At 45.0% G+C, this 16,621-nt stretch overlaps 1 protein-coding gene across 1 annotated transcript in view; it reads left to right on the top strand.

Moving 5' to 3' along the window:
• INSR (insulin receptor) overlaps positions 1-16,621 on the top strand; it is a 63,201-nt gene that overhangs the window by 17,083 nt on the left and 29,497 nt on the right. The gene's annotated exons all lie outside the window — the stretch shown is intronic.

Genomic DNA, 16,621 nt, shown 5'->3' with positions numbered 1-16,621 from the left:
AACAATCCCTCCTATAAATGAGTGTTTAAGGATGTGCTGCTTTGGAAACAGCAAACAAAACTGGGGGAAAACTGGAGCAGCTTTTCTGCACTGAGCTGGGTGATGCAAGGCTGTGGGATTTTAAAATAAAATCCTTTAATATAAAGGATTTTAATATAAAGGGTGAGAAATCCCCACAGGTGCAGCTGAGCTGATGTTTCATCAGGTTCCTCACTGCTGCACCTTTATTAAAATTGGGGTGGGAAGTGAAGATTTCCTGCTCCTGCCCCAGTTCCAAACCAGCACTTCAGAAGGAACTGTGTGACCCATGTCATCTTTAGAAATGTAAATACACAGAGGATTCCTCCCCATAGCTGAGAGGTCTGAATTCCTGTACAAAAATCCTGTCAAGGCAAAGGTTTTTGAGGAGTTAAAAAGGAGAATGATATAAAATATCATATTATATATATATAATATATATATATAATATATAAAATATATAAAATATATTATATATATAAAAATATTAAAAATAGCTGCTATTTTAATTCTTTCACCTTAGCCTTTCCCAAAACCACTTGTTCTTTGGGTTGGTGTCTGGGCCCTTGAGGAGTCTCAGAGGAGTTCCGTGCAGTGGTTCAGCACTGAGGATACTCACGGTGTTCTTAAATCTCTGTCTGATCCTGGCATTGGCTCCTTGGCACTTCCAAGAGTGCTTTAGGAAGAACTTTTTCCCCCTCAACAACAGTTTTAAGTTACCTTTTTTTGCTTAAACAATGGAACCTGCACTACCCCTTGTTAGATAAAAAGCAGGAGACCTGACAGACACAAATTTTGGAAAATGCTGCTGGCTTGGGTGCAAGGGGAAAGTCAGAGAATGTAAAAATAAAATAAAATAAAAATAATAATAATAGTGAGTGACAGAGTTAACATGTGCTGGTAGTGCATGAATGGGAGAGCAGGAAATGGTTCACCTGGTGTGATGTGTTTGCTCAGGGAGGAGGAGGAGATGTTTCATTCAGAGCAAATCCTGCTGATGTTCAGGGTGCTTGTGTGTTCTGTGTGTTTTCTTTCCTTTACACCTCCTTCATGAAGGCAGGGCAATGAAATTCTGCATTTTAAATCTTTTCATTAATTGTAAACTATTCTAAATTGTAATTCAGATGTCCCTTCCTGGATTTAGGCAAAATGAGCAGAATAAATGTAATCTGTGTGATGGGACAACAGTGTCTGATTTCACAGGGAAGGGACTGGAAATCTTTGTTGTTCAAGGCTGTGAGGGGATTGTGAACTGTTGGGTCTGTACAAAGAAGTGCATTCAGAGTGTGTGAGCAGACCAACTGAAATATGTCACTTGGCAAAGCTCTCTGAAACATCTTTTCCTATCAGGAATTGGATTTGACAGGGATTGCCTCTGTAAATAATTGCTGCGCTTAAAAAAAAATCCCAACAAAACACAAAAAAAAAAAGGTCAAAACCCCCCAGGTGTGACCAGCACAAAGATTATTTCTAACTGAAAGGTTGAGGATTTCAGGACCTTTTGATTAATTACAGAGCTGGGGAATAACCAGCCGTGTCCTGGAGGAAGCAACACTCACCCTCCTCTCAGCTTCTAACAATAGTTGGGTACAAGTTCAATGATTAGGCTTCCCAATTATATCCTATAATTGTCTGCAAATTCCCATTGAGGGATGTGAATGAACTTGCTGGGATGTTTATGCTGCTTAATTAAGGCTGGTGGTAGGTGGGAAAGAAAAGAGAAGAAAAGAAAAAAGAAAAATAAAGAGAAGATAAAAGGGAAGGGAAGAGAAGGGAAAGGAGGAAGGAGAGGAGAGGAGAGAGAGGAGAGGAGAGGAAAGGAGAGGAAGAGGAAGGAGAGGAGAGGAGAGGAGAGGAGAGGAGAGGAGAGGAGAGGAGAGAAGGAGAGGAAGGGAGAGGAAGGAGAGGAGAGGAGTTGAGTTGGGTCAGGGGAAATTGTGGCTGGGATTGCCTGCTTGGGATGAGCCTGTAGTTATTCCAATTCCTGCTTTGAGCCCAGTTTTTGTCTGGCATTGCATAAGAGTGCAGGGAGATATGGATCCCAGCCATTGCCTTGTCTTTATCTCGGATTTTTGGCTGAGGGTACCGGGGGGCACGGGCTGACGTCGCTGCAGGTTGTGGGCCTGGCTTTCCTTTTGCCTTGTGACATGGAAAACAAACACAGAATTCACTTTGGCTCCTGCAGTGCTCCAGTGCTGGCTGAGGGCTTTAATGGATTTGTGTGAAGAGTCTGGATTCCTTGTGAATCTGGGTTTAAACTGACAAAACAGGGCAGGACACTCGGCTCCTGTTCTTGTCCAGAAAGTTTTATGGCTGGAATTGGATGCTCTGTACTGAGAAGCTTCTGTACCCTCAGTAGGAATTCCTTCATTTGAGATGGTGTTTATTTCCCTGCCTCCTGGGCACCTTGAGGGGTGCCTGAAGGCTCTGAGGAAGATGATGCTTTGAAGGAAATCCCACCTAAAGGATGGAAATAAAGTCCAATTAGAATAGCACTCAGCAGAAAGTTGAGATTAATTCTCTTCAGTTTGTTCCTGAAGAACTCAGGGTGTGCATGCTTTTGGTGCACTCCAGAAAGAGAAATGTGATTTTAATGGTGTGTTTCAGGCCAGAGGTGCCCTTTTCCAAGGATGCCAAGAGCTGCTGCTCCATTGGAATTGTAACTCAGGCAGTTTCAGCTTTTGCAGAGCTCAGCTCCCACTCTGCATTTGCTGATGCCCTGGGTGAGCTGTCAGGAACTGTGACCCCTCTCAGGAATTATGCCTCATTCATGGGCATAAAAGGGTGGCAGATATTTAGCAATATTGGTCTGATAAACAGTGTGTAACTTTCAAGGTCTTTTTAGTCAGTTTTCAGTGCAGTTTGGAGGCTTTTGGACACATTGAGTCACTTTGGGATCAGTGCTGCTGTGTGGCCACACTGGAATCTCAGGGCCCTGATGTGATGAGCTGAGCCTGAGCTCAGCTTACAGCACAAGACTGATGGTTTTAAGTCAAAGGAATGGTTTTAAGTGAAAGGAATTTCGGGAGCAGGTTTGTCAGAGGTCAGAGCAAACGCCTGTGACGTCTGTGGTTCTGCCTTGCTGCTCCCTCCTGCTCCTCTCAGCTCACTCTGCTCTCACCCCTGGGCACAATTCCTCGTTTAGTGGCTTTTAAAATGTGAATTGTCTGGGATAGGGAGGGAGGAGCTTGGTCCCAGCGTGTTCATCAAAGCAAAGCCTGTTGGGCTGCAGGGTGTGAGGAAGGGAAGGGAGCAGGCAGGTGTGGAGCTGTGCAGCCGTAATTTCCAGCCCGATTTTTGGATGTTTTTCTCTGGTTTTGTGGCTGTGGGAGTTGAATTATGCTGAGGGCACACGGGATTATTGCACTGCAAGGCTCTGACCCCATCAGCTGGGGTCCAGGGCAGGAGTTTGGGCTCTCCACAGAGCAGACACTGTGGAGAGGGAGGAGTTGGGTGCTGGGATGTGATGTTCTCACACAGCATTTTGATGACACAGAATGGGGCTGGTTGCTGGCTGATTTTTGCTGGCTGATTTTTGCTGCCTCATTTTCCCCCATGGATGTGAAGACCCCAATTCTGACCCAGGTCTTGCAGGGATGGATTATTTGGGGTCTGTGGCAGAGCTGCTGAACTTGGCATTGACGCTTTCATAACGTGAGTGACACAACATCAGTTCTGAGTTGTTTGCTCTGAAATATCTGCAGGAACTGAGAGTTCACTCAGCAACCTGCAGGGAAAAAGTCAAGTTCCAGCTCTTGCACTGACCTGGGCACTGGGAAATCCCTCACACAGAGGCTGCAGACAAACTCTGTCCTATCAGCAGCGTTTTGTGATTGATAAAGTACATAAAGAATGTTTGCACTTGAAGGTGGGCTTGATTAGAAAATCTCAGGAAATGTGCAGGAGGCTTTATCCCCGTGTGTTGGTTTTCCAGGAGTAAGGCATGTGCAATCCCACAGACATCACAGGATAGCAAAGCATTTTTCTGTTTCCATTTGCAACTTCATTAAGCACATCCATGTTGCGTTACGGCACTGCAAGGATTTTAATACTTCATGAGCAATGAAAGGATTCATTAAAATTTGAATATCAGACAAATGTTCTTCTTGTCTTTTCTGCAAAGACAATCCAATTATATTCTCTGGGTAGTGCAAACATAGAGCAGGGATTTAATGAAATGAACAGGATTGGTTTTTTCTGGTCTTTGGTCTCTTCTGAATGTCATCTTTCTGAAGTCAGGCTGATGTGTTTACATAGCTTCAGTTTGGGATGGAGGAGTCCAAGAGCTCCCTCTAAGTACCCCTCAAAAGCTCCCAAAAGCCAGAGAGGAAATGGAGCTCCTCAGTGTGATGTCTGTGTCTGAAAGTCTCGCCCAGTGGAGCCTTAACAGGGCTTAAAGGAATAAAGCTTTTGTTTTAAAACAGTACTTGAAGGGAAGCCTTTAAAGCTCAATAAACTATTTCTCTGTTCATTCAGTTCTGTGGATTTTAGGCTCTGGGAATCTGAGCACTCTGTTTCTGGCAAGGGGAGCACAGCACACAGGACAGTCTCACGTGGAGACTTAAGGATAAAACAATTTATATATGAACTGGTGCTTTCTATGACACAACTTCTCACCTCATCAGCATCTTTACGATAATTAAATTAGCAAAATAAATGCCATGAGTAGATTTTCCTTAGGCTTCTCCTCCACACTCCAATAACCTTATCTCCAGAGCTGCTTAAATAATTTGTGTAGTGTTTGGCTGCTCTCTCAGCGCTTGGATATCGAGTTTCTACTCCACAAAACCAGTCCATTGGAGCTGGGTATCTGCGTGGAGTGTCAGTTTTTGTTCTGGGAAACATGAAATGTTCTGCTTTGGGCCTGTACAGTGTGTGAATTTGGTGGGTGTGATAAGAAAAACGTCCCCGTGTTTTGCATGGCTCCAGTGGCTGAAGGAGGAGCAGCCTCGTGATGCTCTTTGCTCATCAGCACCAGGGAAGAGTTGTTTTTCCACATGCTCTAATCTGTGATAACAAAAAGAACTTCAGATTGTGTTTTTCAAAGGCGCTGTGGGTCTCTCAGCGCTCAGATTTGCCTGTGGCTCTCTCTGCTGTGTGTCTGTGCACCCAGAGCCTGATTTGCAGTGGCTCTGGTTCAGATCCACGCCTTGTTCTGCTGCTGGAGGAGGCTGAGCAGGACCCAGCAAGCAGCTGGAACCATGGATTTGCTTTCCTTTGGGGGGTTCTGCAGAGGATTTGAGTGCTGGATGTTTTTTGGGGTGCTGTCAGTCTCTTCCTGGCACTGCCATAAACCTCAGCCAGATGATGCCGGAAGGGATTCAAGGCAAAATTTAACTTTAATATAGATTTAGACAAACAACCAACAGAAATATCTTAGGTAGGGTATTTGAGGTGGCCTTGGACCAGGTGGATGGGCTGGGTGGCATCTCCAAAACTCCTTGGGCTCCCTTCCATTGGCAGATTGATTCCGGAGCCAGCAGCTCCGAGCTGAGCCTTGAAACCTCTGGGGTTTGGTGAGGAAAAAGGCTCTTTGTCCCTGGAGAAACTGATATGGCTTCAGGTTACTTGTAGAGGAGAGTCCCATCTCTTTTTCTTGCTTGATAATGCTGATTTGTGTCATTTTTTCTCCCAGAGGTCTCTCTCCATTGTAAGGTGATTTCCCCAGTCCCTACCCCATGAGGGATCTGCAGGTGTGTGGCTGTGGCATCAATTAGGGAGCTCTGAATAATCCTAATTGCTCAGCAGTGGACAATGCTGATGGCAGCTGGTGATTAGACCATATCTGAGTGCTGTGCTGATAAAGTGAAGGTTTTTAGCACCGTGGCACACGCCTGCAGGGGTGGGGATGTCAGCAGATCCTGTTCCTCCCGCTGGCCCAGCATGGATAATGGGATTTTCACTGCTCCTGCACTTCCCTGTGACCTCAGTGACAGTCACTTTTATTTTAAGAGCTTCCCAGGTTGTGAAATAAAGCAGAATTTGTGAAATAAAGCAGAATTTTCACAATTCTGACCATTGACAGTTGGACCCATCAACTGTTGTAGAAGGAGGATTGAGAATCCAAAATCTCCTGAGTTCAGGGTAACTCTGGATGATTCAGTTCCCCTGTTGTTGGCCTTGTTGAGATGGCACAACTAGTTTGGCATTAAATGCCTTCAGATTACAACTTTCTCTTGCGTAATTCACAAGGAGAGATAGATTAATGGCCTCCAAGGGTGGCTTGTGCAACGCAGCTAATGGTTTTTGTACTCATCTCCAGTCGTTTGGTTTTCCTCAGGGTTGTGTTTGTGTGACTTTTGGTCATTTTGATCATTTCTCATTTGGCAGCTGGGTCAGAGCAGCAGAGGGATGTGGCACAGTCACAAAAAACTCCAGGGATCAGTGTGTTTGTAAGGAGAAGCTCTGGGAAGAGCCAAGCTGGAGAATTTGTGCAGTGCCACATTGGTGTACAGTGAATTACTTGAAAATGGGCATTGCTGGTATGCCAAGGATGACGAGGGCGAGTAGTAAATAAAAATACATTGCACATTGCTTGGCTCTGCAGGCAAACAGTATCTATTTCAGTCCTGCTAAGGAAATTCTTATGCCTCGAAATAAACTGTGGCAAGCGTGCGTGGAGCTTTGGGCAAACAGGGGAGGGTGTGCAGGGGAATGGGCAGGAGGCCACAACTTGAGGAGACAATTTTATACAGAATTGATGGATTTGATACTGGTTAACAAGTTACTGCATCTGTTTCCCCTTTCCACAGTTCGGATTTGCTTTGGGAAGAATTACTGTGGGGTCAGGGGAAGCTGAAGTGACACCTGTAGATGTGTGAAAGCTCAGGAGGAAATCAGTGGAGGATGGATTTGTCAGTGCTCCTGGTGAGCTTAAATTTGGGCAGTGACTGTGCACTGAACAGTTCGTGCACCCTGATAATTTCAGAAAAAAATCAAATATTTTTAGTAGAGCCAATTAACTCTGCTTCCTGGTGAAATTCACTTTTCTTTGCACTCAGGTGCTGCTTTGCCTTTCTCTCCTCATCCTCTCTGGAAGGTGAGGCAGGAATGGGGATCTGGAGCAAGGAAGGAGGATCTGGAGTGATCCCCTTCCTTTTCTCTCTTTGTTTTCAGTCTCGTCACCCACAAACACAAATTTGGTTTCAGTATCGATGTTTACAATTCATGACTGCGCCATGAAATCTGCCCAGATTAAAATCTTAACCTCTGCCTGACATTTCTGTGTAGATCATTAGTTATCAGCATAATCTCCTTGTGGTTAATCTTATACTTCCTCCCATTCCATTGCCTTTCTCAGTTATGGACAGCTCCATTTTTGCTGGAAGCTCTGCCTCTGTTTTGGTGTAGATTTGTTGTTTTCTGTGCTGGGATTACGTTTATATAACGTATCTAAAATTCCATCTTTCCTCATCCCCACGTGGCAGCATAGCTCTCGTTCTTTCATGCCTTGTTTACTACAACATCCTTCCCCCTGGCCTTGAGGAAAGGAATCTTGTCCCTCCCTTATCTCTGCAGAAAGCAGAGCTTGGATGTTTTGCCTCGTGCCCTGATCCCATCATCACTCCTCATGTTCAGGACGGGCTTTGTAGGTTAAAGTAATAACCTGGGTTTGGAAAAATCAGATGGACCTTGCTCTTAAACCATCACCAAGCCCTTGTGTGTATCTCAGTTTGTCTCTTTTCTCACATAGAACCGTAGAATCATGGAATATCCTGAGCTGGAAGGACAATCACTTATTTTTAGGACATTCCTGGATCACTTTGCTGTGATTTGGGGCTGCAGTGAGTGAGCAGGTTTGGCAGGAGCAGGTTAAAGTGAACAGGGATGTTTACAAGATGCTGTACATAGGAGAGTAATAAATAGTTAAATATTAACAGGAAGTTTTCATGAGGCTCCCAGGTGGCATCAACCGTTGGATGATAACACCAAATCCTTGGGTTGTAATAAAGATTGAAATTTAACAAACCATAACAACAAAAAAACCACAACATTATTGTTGTGAGTAAAATTACAATCAAAGCTTTACAGGGAAATGCCCCAAATTAACACTAAAAATTCTGGTCTTGGTATAAATTACAACTCATCTCTTCTGCTGTACAGAATGAAATACAATATTTTGCCTGAAGATGTGGTGTCAGTTTTGGGGCAGGCATATTAAAAAAACCCCAGCTGCCAAGCAGAGGTGGGTGGGTGGTTATTTCTGATCCCTTACACTAAGCTCCCATGTCATTTTGAACACAAAGTACAAGGAGCAGGCTTGACCTGCTTGCCAGAGAATGGCACAACAGCACTGTTGTAGACACTGGGTGAAGTATTTACAGCTCCTGGTCGCTATCCTGGTGTGCACTTTGTGACACTTGTCCCACCTCTAACAGTTGCTGCTGTGTTTTCAAATCAAACTCTGTGTTTTGGCACTTGGGACTCAACTGCCAACAGCTTTGCTTGATTCCTGCAAGTTGTTTGTACCTGCATGGGGAATCAGCTCAATTGAAAGGTGCCAGAGAATGAAAACATTGAGTTTTAATTTCTTTATTCTTTTTTTTTTTTTCAGTGTGAGGTGCTTTGCTCTGTAAGTCCAGGTTTGCAGCCGTGGTGTGAACACCACTGCCTAAAAAGGACAAAAGGAAAATGTTTCTTTGATCTTTGTTCTGTCTGGGCAATATTAGGGATACTTGGGTGGGAAACATCCAGGTCTCTGTGTAAATAGTTGGGGTGACAGAGCAGAGCAGGAGTGGAAACCTTCAAGGGAGAGAAACAGAAAGGTCTAAAAAATCCATGAAAGTGAGAGCCTGTCCTGAGGGTGCAGTGGAAGAAGATGAGGGTTTTCCATAGCTGACGTTTGTAGCCCAAGAAGTTCTGTCCCCAAAAATAAGAGATGATATTGGTGTTCCCTAAAAATAAAAGATGATATTGGGCTGTCAGTCTCCATCCATAAAATCTGAATTTGCACAGGAATTGGCGCACCTGTGCCCTGTGCCTTGGTGTGCAGCTGGAGAAGCTCATTTGCAAAGGTTTTCACTGAGAAGATGAAGAATGCGTGACCAAAGGTATCATGGGTCCATTGAGGTTGCTGACTCCTCCAAGTTTCACCATATTGAGATTATTTACATATATTATATATATTATATAAGCAAAATGTGTGTGTTTATGTATGTGAGAGCTCCTCTTACCCCGTTTCCCATCTTGCTTGTCATAACTCACATAGGAGCAAATATGTATTTCCAGAGAAATGCCCCAGCAGCAGGTGTAGTGCAGAAGATAATAAATACTCCTCAGTTTAAACAGCAGAAGGTTGGCACAGAGGAGGCTGTTTCTGGAGAGTTCTCCTGTTATCTGCCCCTTTCCTCTGTAAACAACTGAGCTCAACCTTTCCCGTATCTCCATTCAGCAACTTCTTCCACTATCATGGCAGGACAAGGTGGCACAAGGCTCCAAACTCTTTTATCTGGTCTAAACTCACATTTGCTGATCTGTGGAAACCCAGGACATTGGGAATATTTCTCTGGCTGCTCTGGAGTGCCCTAACCCTAGAAGAGCTCTGACTTGGACCCTCATTCATGGATAAAGTTTCCCAGACTTCAAGATAGACCAAAATCCACAAAAGTCTGAAATAGGTTACAGAGAGTAGTGTAAGTGCATCACTTGGTGAGAAATTGAGGTTTTGGGATTTTTAGTATGTTGTGGATGGAAGCAAGATGGAGGGCATAGGGTGTCATCCTTCTCCATGCTTCTTCTTCCTTCTTCTTCATGGGCTTGGGTGGCACTGTGTAATTGGGCAGAAATTCCACATTGCGGGCTCTTTGGGATCAGTTATTGGGTTAAAAGGGAAAATAATCCAGGTGTGAGTTCTTAATTGGATAGTTTAGTCTTAAAAGCCTTTGTAACAAGACATTGTTGGCCATTTTGTGCCTTGCTGCCGAATTCACAGTTGAGAGACTGTTTTACTGATAAGAAACAATAAACTCCTGAGTCCCACCATGAACTACCATCTCAAGTGCCTTCACTGATCCTCACGGCTCCAGCATCCCCATGGGTTTCATCTGTTCCTGGCTGGAAGTGCTGGGTTGGAATATCTGAGGCATTCCGTGTAGCTCCAGTTGAGCACGTAATTTGTGCAAGGCTTGGGAGGAGAAACTTTTTTTTTTTTTTCCTTGTCCTTACTGATAGATGAGATAAGAGGTGTAATGTTGTCCTGAGAAATGTCAATGGGAAGAGTTTCCTTGACGTTGTAGTAAGTGTGTTGTTTTTGGAAGTCACTGTCCATGGGAAGGGAGGCACCTGCAGTTAATTTTATCTGTTCCTGTGTAAATACAGACCTCCTAACGTTCCCAGCTCGCAGTTCAGAGGGGTCATGGCATTATGTACTGTAATATCTTATTTTATAAATAACACTTCATTTTAGTGCTGATTGTAAAATCTGGGATTTATTTGGCACTTGCTCCTTCCCGACCTGGTGCTGAGAGCTGCAGCCCTTTGTTGTGGGTTACAGCCCTTGAGTCAATGCCTTTTGGAAGGGCTGTTCCTTGGTTGTTTTGGGGAAAAGGAAGGGATGAGTGAGTGTTGTTAGAGCAGCTGAGCTCGGGGAAGAAGTGACATTAAATTTGCTTGAGCATCTCGTGATTATTTCCTGAATTTTGCTTGGGCGTTGCCGGCAGGATTTTGGTATCACCGTGTCAGCTTCCTATTTTTTGTGCTCTTCGAGTTACTCCATTTATTTTGTAGGCTCAGGAAGGGCTGGGGGAGCTGCTGTTGTTTGTCACCAAGGCGATCTAAAGTCCTTGTGCTTTTTACAGTCCACTGGAGCTCTCCGGCCCTGTCCCTCCCAGGCACGTTTCTGCTGCTCCTGCTGGGCTTTGGGGTTTAGGTTTCTGCCTCTTTGGCCTCTGTGACATTAAGAAATAATTGAAGGAATAAGCCATAATGCAGTGGGCTTTGGGGTTTAGGTTTCTGCCTCTCTAGCCTTTGTGACATGAAGAAATAATTGAAGGAAAAGCCACAATGCAGTGGGGTTTGCAGTACACTGGTTTTCTTGCAGCAATCCTCTGTCTACCCACTCCGCTGTGGGTTTTAGGTTTATTTTTTTACTTAGTCTTCACCAGACACAGTTTTGCTTAATTTAATAGCTGTTTTCAGCTTTATGATACATTGATGCACTGGGATTAGGTGTTGTCTTTTTTCTATTGTTGTGAGTAAAATTACAATCAAAGCTTTACAGAGAAATGCCCCAAATTAATGTTAGATTCTGGTCTTGGTCTAAATTACAAGTCCTCTGCTGTACAGAATGAAATACAATATTTTGCCTGAAGATGTGGTGTCAGTTTTGTGTTCAGAACAAATAAATGCTCACAAGAAAGTAGATGATCATGAGTGAAAAAATTAAAAATAGGTTTAGGGATAAAAATTATGTTTACAGGACAAATGGCACTTAACAACTGCCTGAATTAGGGGTCTTCTTGACTGGAAAAGAAAGAGTGAAACAGCAAAAGCTATAGAGTAAAAAATACAGTGTAAATACAGCAGGATTTCATACATGATTTTCTAAGGAGTAAAACCCATATGGATTTCCATAGCAGCAGTGCTGCTCAGCACTTGCAGCAGGAAGCAAGCCCAGGCTCTGTAGTACTAAATTAAGATCACATGCTTGCAACACACTGAGGAGTTGCTGCCGGGGGTGATTAGTGCTTGGGTTTCCTTTTTATTTTTTCTTCCCCTTTCCTTGTTGGTTTTGTTTTTGTTTAGAACCACAAGAACCCATTGCTGCAGAGGTCGCTGCTGGGACTGTACCGTTAGGAAATGAAATTACAGTTCCCTCTGCAGCCCTAGCTCAGGCAGGACTCTGTGTGTGTGTGTGTGGGGATAAATTTATGTGTCACATCTCGCAGCCATTTACAGTAAGAGGGGGAAAAAAGCCACGGGGACGTGCAGATCCTGTTTCTGTGGGGCTCTGTATGTGTGCCCATCATCTAACATGACACCAACCCAGCCCTGGCACCAAGGCAGATGTGGCACGGCCAAAAAAAGCCATTTTCAGCCCAAAAAAAAAACCATTTTCAGCCAAAAAAAGCCATTTTCAGCCGTGGCAACGCCACGCTCCCCTCCAGCTTATAAACACCCCGTGCCAATTAAACACCACAAAAGCCACGGCAGCCCTTCAGCTGCATGAAATGGCATGAAATGCATGGGGCTGGTGGTGCTTTGGGTGGTGGTGGCAGGCTGGGGAGCTGGCAGGGTTAAGGCTGTTTGCCTTGTGCAGATAGCGGGCGGTTGGCTTGGATGCCTCCCCTGCTCAGGCAGCAAATGCATTGGCTGAGGTTGAGGGCGGTTCTCCTGCCGCAGTTGTTTTGTGTCCTGGACTCCCTTGGATCTGGAGCCTCCTAATTGCCTTGTCTGTAATCAAAATGAGAGTTTGTGTGAGCCAAAGGAGAGGAGTGGTGCGAGGAGAGTTGGACGCCAGACACTCACAGTGGCCCAGCTTGCCTCCACTGACCCCCATCCACACACACAAGGCTTGTTATTTCACCCTAAAAAAATCACCTTTATTCACAACAAATCAGTCCCAAACCCATGTGGTGCCTGGACAGCACATGTGCAACATCTTGGTGTTGATGTGTGTGGTTGAGAATTTGTCCTTAATGAACCATATTCCTCTTACCCAACCCAAACCTGTGTAAACACCCCCTTCAGCTCACCCAGGATGTTGCTATTAAAACAATCCCAAAGAACAGCAAAATCCCAGAGAAGAAAAAACAGAGAATCCCAAAGGAACAGCAAAACTTATCCTGAATGGTGTTTTCCCCCTCTTTTTCAGACAACTCACCATTTTATTAACAGAAAACAAGAAAAAACACCAAACACCAAAGTTTTTAACAGCTTAACGCTTAATTGACTTGCCTGTTAAATACCTGGTTACCTGTGCTGGCTGGGGAATGTGTTTACAGTCTCGGGGAGGGTTGTTTCCACCTGGAGCACGGGGAAGTGGTGAAACACTGAGAGATCCATCCGGAGGTGGAAATTCCTTTGCGCTGACTCCACGGCCGCCTGTCCCCCCCAGCCGGGCCCCAGCAGCACCAAGAAATGTCTGTTTGAATCTCTAATCAGAGAGCTTGGGGAAAGGCATTGTTCCCTCAGTCTTGGGAGCCACTGCTAGCAGCGAGTTAAATATTTATACACCCCTGGAAGGCTGGACAGGTTGGAGCTCCTCGTGTCGCTGCGTTTCTCCACGGGTTTGTTCATGTCAGGCTCTTGGGCAGATTTGGGATGGGCTTTGAAACACCCAGATCCTACAGGTGTGGTGAGGAGGTGTTGGGGTCTTGGGCATCTTTGGGACAGGGGTTTTAAGCACCCAGTTCTTACAGGTGTAAGGAGATGTTGTGGTCTTGGGCAGCTTTGGGACACGGGTTTGAAGCACCCAGATCCTACTGAGGTGGTGGTGAGGAGGTGTCATGGCTGTGCTGGGCAGCTTTGGGATAGGGTTTTTAAACACCCAGTTCCTCCAGATGTAGTGAGGTGGTGTTGGGATCTTGGGCATCTCTGGGACAGGGGTTCTAAGCACCCAGTTCCTCCAGATATGGTCAGGAGGTGTCATGGTCTTGGTCAGCTTTGGGGAGGGGTTTTAACACCCAGTTCCTACAGGTGTTGTGGTCTTGGGCATCTCTGGGACAGGGGTTTCAACACCCAGTTCCTCCAGAGGTGGTGAGCAGGTGTTGTGGCTGTGCTGAGCAGCTTTCTCCTGGTCCGTGGCCCCACAGCAGTTTTTGTGGTGCAGCGTGGTGGCTTCTGCCCCTACCCAGAGCAGCTGTTCCTTTGTCCCCTTGCTTGGGCCTGTGGATTTCCCTTTGGACTTTCTGTGAGGAATGGAGGGAGTTGATTTTTTATTCCCTGTGCTGATTTTCCAAAGTCTCCCACAGCCTTAACCAGAGGCTGGGGGCTGTGGATGTCATGTCTGAACCTCTCCTGAGCCTCCCCACATGCCAGAGCTCCCAAAAGCCACCTTAGAGTCACAGAATGTCCTGAGTTGGGAGGGACCCACAAAGATCCTTGAGCACAAACACCCCAAAAATCCCACCCTGAGCATCCCTGGGAGCATTGTCCAAACATTCCTGGAGCTCTGGCAGCCTTGGGGTTGGAACCATTCCCTGGGGAGCCAATTTTTTTGTGCAAAAAATCAAATCTCTGTGTGCCATAGCAATTATTGGGGTCTGCAGACCTTAGTGGAGAAGGGTAATGAGGTGCACAAACCTATTCACTGTTGACCTGCAGTGAAAGCACAAAGTGGCAGCAAAATCTCAAACAAAATCCGTGGTTTTGGCCCATCTGAGTGACATAACCTGGAGTAAGAGTTGTAAGAAGATGCTCTGGAGAGGTTTTACACAACTTGAGGTGCTCTCTAGCATGCAGACTTTGATAATGTCATGGCATCTGTTCAGGATCTTGGGTAATGAGGATTTGCACAAAATGGTGATTGAATTTCTGGTCTTGAGCACTTAATGGAAAAAGAGCTGTTGCCTTGGGTGCTTTGCTTTCTTCGAGCTGTCTTTGAGACATCAAAAGCTGGCGGAACAGGAAAAAGAGAAACGTTAAGAATGGTTTAAAAATAGTTTAATTGTATCTTCTGAAAACCTTTGGAGTGGGGACTTTAGGCGGTTTCTGCCCCTGTGAATACTTGCAGCTGAGTTCAAAATGTGTAAATAAGCACAGGGCTTTGAAGATTAGTTTCCATAACAAATTAAATAAAAATATTGTGTGACAGAATGTTAAGTAGGTGCCATGTGTCACCGGGTGCTTTGCATGAGGGCTGGCTTTTCCCAATTACCTGGCTGCTCCTTGGGAAACAAATGCTGTCTTTTGGATACTTTAAACTCTGAGCTTGAAAGAGGCAGGGGAAAAGTCCCTTTTTGAGGAAGTGCTGGTGAGGAACACTGAGAGCAGGATTCCTTGCAGGACATCTCTGTCTCAGTGGAGATGTGGGAGAAACAGCCCAGGCTTTCCCCCTGCTCAGAAACCTTGATATTCCAGCTGGAATTAGTAAATTTGATAGTGCTTTGGACTAAAATCTGGAATTTTCTGTTGCAAATATTTCTAATAAACTGCAGGCAGGACATCTGTTGCTAGACTCTGTTTATCTGTGTATAACAATTTCGAATATCCATGTATAACCATTTAAAATATCCATGTATAACCTGGCTTTTAAAGCAAGCTTCTCATTTTATATTTAGTCTAATGCAAGGTGTTACCTGCAGGTTGCTATTTGACTGTTGCATTTCAATCAAATACTGCTTGTGACAGGTTCACAAAATAAGACCTGTTGCTAGAAAAGTGCAAAAAGTTGGAAAGGAAACTAATTCGAAACACATTCCTGTGCTTTTTGTAATGGATGAGTGATGCACAGAGAAAACACCTGCACTGAAAGACAAACACAGAAGCAGTAAGATGTTTGAGATTTGTGGTAGAATTTCAGCTTTATCCATTTTGTATTTCTTCAAGGGATTTATCAGGCTGGAGGAGAGCAGAGGTTGCTCATCTTTACTACCTCATCTAGTCCTGCTTATTCCAAGAATGGCATTAACAGCTTTAACACACTTAATTCTGCAATCCCCTGACATGGGCTGGAGGGGGATTTTCTTCTTAACACAGCTGGGGGTTGGATCATCCCAACATGTTGTGCTGTGGCTCCCACATGCTGCTCCTTTGGCTGGATAAAACTTGACCACATTCCACTGCTGGTCTGCTCAGGTGCCTTAACCAGAATTTAGAGATAATATTTCAGAAGAGAGATAATATTTCACCTCTGGACATCACTGGGTCAGGATAAAATAAATAATAAATAAGTTAATAACGCCCCTCCTGCCTGGACACTGAGTATTGGACAGAAAGCTGGGGAAATGTTGAGGCAGATGGTGTTAATTCAGGATTTATTGCTGTCTCCCTTCTCCAGGGGGGCTCAGGCAGGACATCAGGAGATGCTCAGGTGTTCCCTCAGACAGAGCACTCTGGTTTGGTGAGGACAAGGAGTGTCTTGATCTGCATCTTGGCAATTCACAGCCGCATCTCAAAGGCTGTGAGGATAAATCCAGGTCCCTGTCCCCCATCTAAAGCCCTTCTTCCTGCTTCTGAAGCCCTGCTTGGCACTGGTGTTGGCTCTCGGAGTGCTGATTTCAGCTCTGTTCTCTTTCCTGACATGGAGTTCTTGGTGTGTTCTGGGTTACAGAGTTGGGTTTGATCATTTCAGCCTCATTTGGACCTCTCAGACTGAGCGTGGAGATGCTGAAGGACAGGACTGACCTTCCCCTGGAGCTTCCCTGGCTCTGTTCATCCTGCCCTCCTCCTCCTCCTTGAGTTACTCATGAGTTGCTCTGCTTGGTTTGGAGTTCAAAGCCCGAACCGCTCGTTAAAGCTGTTGTGGGGTGCTAAGTAATGAGTAATTAAAAAGAAAACCATAAAAACCTCAAGCAATAACACTCGTGGGTGCCCTTCTATGTGGACCTGTTGGGAGAGCTACTGAAGAGTTCGTGTCGGTGCCAGGGCTGCCTCCAGGAAACCAGGGACAGGGTGATAGACAATGGGAAGCAAATCCTGATTAACATGAAGGGTTGTGTAAAAG

The sequence above is a fragment of the Zonotrichia leucophrys genome, chromosome 28 (genome assembly GCF_028769735.1).
Source record: "Zonotrichia leucophrys gambelii isolate GWCS_2022_RI chromosome 28, RI_Zleu_2.0, whole genome shotgun sequence".
NCBI classification, from domain to species: domain Eukaryota; kingdom Metazoa; phylum Chordata; class Aves; order Passeriformes; family Passerellidae; genus Zonotrichia; species Zonotrichia leucophrys.
The sequence above is the reverse complement of the archived record's forward strand: the minus strand, read 5'-3'. Positions and strand labels throughout refer to the sequence as shown.